Below are 4951 nucleotides of genomic sequence, written 5' to 3'. Positions count from 1 at the left end.
TAGCAGGCAGGTACAGTACCAGGGGCTGCCTCATGGGTGAGCTGAGAAAAAAGGATGCTGTGGGCACTTTGAAAGTCTTATATGAAAGGGAGCCATCTGGTGCCTAGTATGAAGCAAACTGCTTTTTATTTTCTCCAGGTTGCTGTGCACTGGTGTCTGGTGTGCTGTTTGGGCTTTGTGAGTGTGGAAGGGGCCCACAGCTCCCTGGGACAGCAAAGGGCTGTGTCCATGCCTAAAACCTGGCTGCTCCCAGGTCCCCGTGGTAAGCTAACGGGCAGACAGCTGTCTCTTTAGGAGCCCCACATATCTCCACTGCCTCAGTTTGCATCTTCCCCTAAGGGAGAAGCATGGGTTTTTAACCCTGGCCAATTACATCTGGAAAAACAATCCAAATGGTAATCCATCTGGACAGAGAAGGAATCCATGTCTTCTGCTGCCTGAATCTTTTGCTTTTCATCTCTGGATCTCTAAATCTCATTATGAAGCCAGAAAGAACCCTGTGCCAGCCTATCTCCTAGCCTTCAGGCAGCCTTTTAAACATTTCTTTATGCTTGGTCTCCTTACATTCCTCACTAACAGTGCTTCTTTCATCTGGATGTGGCACAGCTCTCTAAGTAGCTAAACAAAGCCTTTCTACACCCCCACGAGGACAGAGGTGATCGTAGCTTGCTTTCCTCCTGCCTGAGAGTAGATAAAGTACAATGGCTTGGTCAAAGAGTCCAGCTCCTCCAGCCACCTGAAAACAAGAGTGCTGGCCACAACATCTTGCCCTTATGTGTTTCCGTGGGAGTGGACTCACATGTTTAACAGGATCTTGGTATATTTCTTCCTAAACCTGCTCCTCCTCCTGTGTACCATTTAGGAAAATGGCATCAACCACCATCACCCAACCCTGAAATTTTCAACTCTCCTAGGCGTTAGGGACTTAATTAATGGCTCTCCCAAGGCCCGTGCCTCTTCTCTAATTCTCTCTGACACTCTAGGGCAACCCACTTGCCTGGATTACTACCACAGCTTGCTTTTTGCAGTCCCTGTTCCTACTGTGTTTTCTTCTTAATCCACTCTCCAGGCTGCTATTGGAGTAATCTTTATAAAATACACAGTTAGGTCATGCCTCTGCTTAAAACTCTTCTCTTACAGGGTCATATTTAAACTCCTTGCCTGGCATGGAAGTTTCATACTCCATGCTCAAGTCTACCTGTCCAACCTTATTTTCTACCTGTGCTCCTCTGTACTCTTCATAACCAGTCATTTAGAACCACTTTCTGTTCTCTGGACATGATGCATGATGCCTTTGCATGTGCCCCATGCACTACTCTCACCTGCTCTTGGGGAAAATCCTGCCTACTGTCAAAGCCTGGCTCAAGAGCAGTCTCCACTCCAGATGGAACTGACCACTTGCTCCTTTGTGTCACATTATACCCAAGGAGGTATAATATGGGGTACAAAATAATCCTTTCCACCACCTAGTAGCCTGCACTTTTCTCTATCCCCAGTGAGGATAACCACAAGGAAAATAATGTACAACGTGATGAAGATGTCCATCTTCAGCCAGTACAGTGGCATCTGGTGCTTTGATTCTGTTATTGACCCTCATATGAATGTGTGGTTTTGCGTTGTTACCAAGAAGGATACCTCTCTTTGTGGGCAGGTGTGGGCTCCTCTGATGTAAGTCATCCCTTGTAGGTCATTCACTTAGAGATGAGGTGGTCTTTAGAGAGGAAACTAGAACTTAGAAGGTAGGCTTTAGTCAGGCAGGAAAAGGAACTTTCTGGCTTTCTCAGGGCTCTGGCCTCTTTGATAAGGATTTTGAGGAATGAGTTTAACTTTGACTGACTGGTAGTTGATATCTAGAATACTGAGTCTAAGTCCTCACTCAGTGAGAAAGAGTGCTGTGGTTGATTGATAATGTCTGCCAGGAGAAGCCTATGGAAACCATGCAGCCTTTAGACTACAGATTGGCCATCTCTGTTGCTGCAGAGATTCACAAGATCCTTGTAGGATGGCAGGGTTTAAATGTGACCTCCAGTACGTGGAGGCAGCAGGACAGTCAGGCAGAGAGGTCTCCCCATTGGAGTTGTGTACTAAAGATGGATAAACTAAATGTGTAAACATGATTTGGTTGCTTGTTATTTTTTGTTGAATTATCTTTTTGGACTCCTTAGCCATTTAGTGTAATCTTCCAAAAATGTGGCTGGGTCTCTGCTTTGCAACAAGGGGCTGGTGGAAGATACATGTCTGGGCTGGTGTGCGAAGAAGAACAGAGAAGACCAGGCTGCAAGAACATTGGGACTGGCAGTGTGAGAGAGACTCTGGGTCCCTCGGAGTGGATGAAGAAACTACTCAGACATTCTCCATCTGAGAAAGGAAGGGAGGGGGTTTTCTCTGAGGAAAATCACCCTCGTTTCTTTATTAGCCAGGATTTTTACCCACTTTCCACATGCAGAAATGCATAAGGAAAACATGCAGCCCTTCCCCAAATGGTAGGGAGTGAAAGGGAAATGCAGATCAATACAGGGTTAAAACATCTAGGTATTTTACACAAGGTCAAAAACATTTCCTCTTACTTAATCATTCTGTTTTTCACATTCTACTGATAAGGATTTGAGGCTACACAGAGAAAAACAGAGCAGGTTTCCTTCTCCTTAAAATCCACTTTGTATTTCTATTATATCTTTAAAATCCCCTGGAGGGTGGGATTCAGAGCAAGCATGAAAGATAAGAAACCTGCTGGTTAAGTCCCAAGTTCCCATTTTGGGGCGGGTCTCCATATAGCTGTCATCAAAGTCTTTCAAACCACATCTGCCTGTCTTCCACAGCAGTGGGCAGTGCCCTGAGACCCCAAGTACACTTCAGCACCCAGGCTTCCCTCATTGCACATGGATTTTTCCCTCCACAGGTGAGCTGAACTCTAATTCTGTGTAGGCAGCATTTCATTCTTTTAGCTTCAGTTTTTTCAGGATTTTGCTAGACTATTGATTGCCAAGAGAGTTAATCAACCACTTTAATTCTCAATTCCATTAAGAAAAAAAGGGACAACTACATAGAAAGGGAAGGTAACCAATAAGACTTAAATTGAATGAGCACTTACCAAGTTTTTAAAATATGCTTTACTTTTTTAAACCACTTTACTGAGGCATGATGAACATATAAAAAGCTGTAAATATTTAATGAGTTTGGGGACCAATATACATACATCTATGAACCCATCACCATCATCTAGCCATCACCTCCCAAAGTGTTCTTGCATCCCTTGTATTATTATTTTTTGATTATTATTTGTGGTAAGACCACTTATCTCACAATTACCCTGTGAGGTAAATATTACTGTCACCATCTAATTGATGATGAAACTGGGGTTTGGAGAGGTCCAAGAACAGGCCCCAAATCTGAAACCCAGGCAAAGGCTAAGCCACTCCCCCAAACCTGGTTAGGCCAGTTCCTAGTGCACATGTTCCTTGCCCAGCTGAGGGTTTCGGGGTTTGCATTCCTGGTGGAGTCACCTAAGAAGTGGGGGCCCCAAGAAGGCTGAACAGGGGCAGGGACTGCAGCCCGGGGAGGAGCCAGGTAGCTCCGCCTCAAGCAGGCAGGAAAGGGCTGGGAGGCTCTGCGTTCTTTGAGCCAGGAAAGGAAGCAGCTTTCCTGCCAAGAGAGACCTCTATGAATCAAGGTGCCCATGACATCTGTCAGACTGTTGACTGTACAGAAGACCTAGAGCTTGAATGACATTGTGCTTAGGGACTCTTCTGGGCCTCCTGTCTGGACCTCTGTGCTAAAAATGCTCTTAACCACAAGATTTGCTCTATGGATTTTTATTAATAAAAATTTCAAAGCACTGCATGGCATGTTAGTTATGTGACTTTCACTGAGTTTGATTGAGTTTGTGTAGCTAAGTTATAGAGTAACGTGTCCTTGTCTTTTCTCTGTGTGTGGTATGTATGGACCAGCATGCAGTGGATGGGTGGGTTGGGGTGGGGGTAGACATGATGACTTGATTGATGTCACTATGAATATTTTTAGAGACCTTATGAATTCTCTGTAATTACTTTGAGGCTACCATTATTGTTCAGTTGACAAAATACTCCCTGTTAATTACAATAAACAAAGGATTTTGTTTCTCTAAAAAAAGGATTCTATAACTTTTCTTTGCCTTATTTTATTTTTTAATGACTGAGACAGGCATATCCAAGACAATTTTTATCACAATTACATCTGTATAGTTGCAAACAAGGGAGTGTATGTTCACACCTTTCTGTCTGACTGTGGTGGCAGAGAGATTAGAAGGGTTTTGCATGCAAAATTTAAACTGAAACCTGGATTTTGTGTGACTAAGTAGTGAAACTTATTCCAGCATTGTTCCCTGTGGGTTACAGTGTGCTGTGTAGACAGGAGCCTGGGAATTTTTCTATGAGTTAATGAGAAAGGAATTGAGATTTGTGTTTCCTATTTTACAGATGAAAAAGAAAGAGAACAGATAAAGCACAGGCCACCCTGCCTGTCGGTATGTGTTTGAGGACATGAGAGAAGTAGCAGAATAGTAAAAAACCGACTTTGGCTCTGGTAGAATTTTAGCTCTGCTGTATACTGTGTGACCTGTGGCAACTTGCCTTATCTCTCTGAACCTCATATACAAAATGGAAAGAGTAACTACTTTCCTTATAGCATTGTTGTGAATGGATGGAAAACACACTTCCTAGCACAGCATTGGTACAGGGAGTGTTTATATATGGTTGGCTATTGTTTTTAAGCTGTATTCAATAAAAATGTGGTGAATGAGTGAATAAGAATACTTGTTCTGATTACAAGATGCTTCAGGCAGCTTTTTCAATTTTAAGTTGCACCAGGAAGAAAGCTTAATGAAGTGCCAGCCTCCCACAGGAACCTTGTAACTTCTGAATGTCTGCAACAAGGACGACTGCTAATCTTCCTGTTTAACTGTGGTCATCTGCAT

This window comes from Furipterus horrens, unplaced genomic scaffold (assembly GCF_987537825.1).
Source record: "Furipterus horrens unplaced genomic scaffold, mFurHor1.1.pri manual_scaffold_12, whole genome shotgun sequence".
Lineage (NCBI taxonomy): Eukaryota > Metazoa > Chordata > Mammalia > Chiroptera > Furipteridae > Furipterus > Furipterus horrens.
This window is presented reverse-complemented; position numbering follows the sequence as displayed.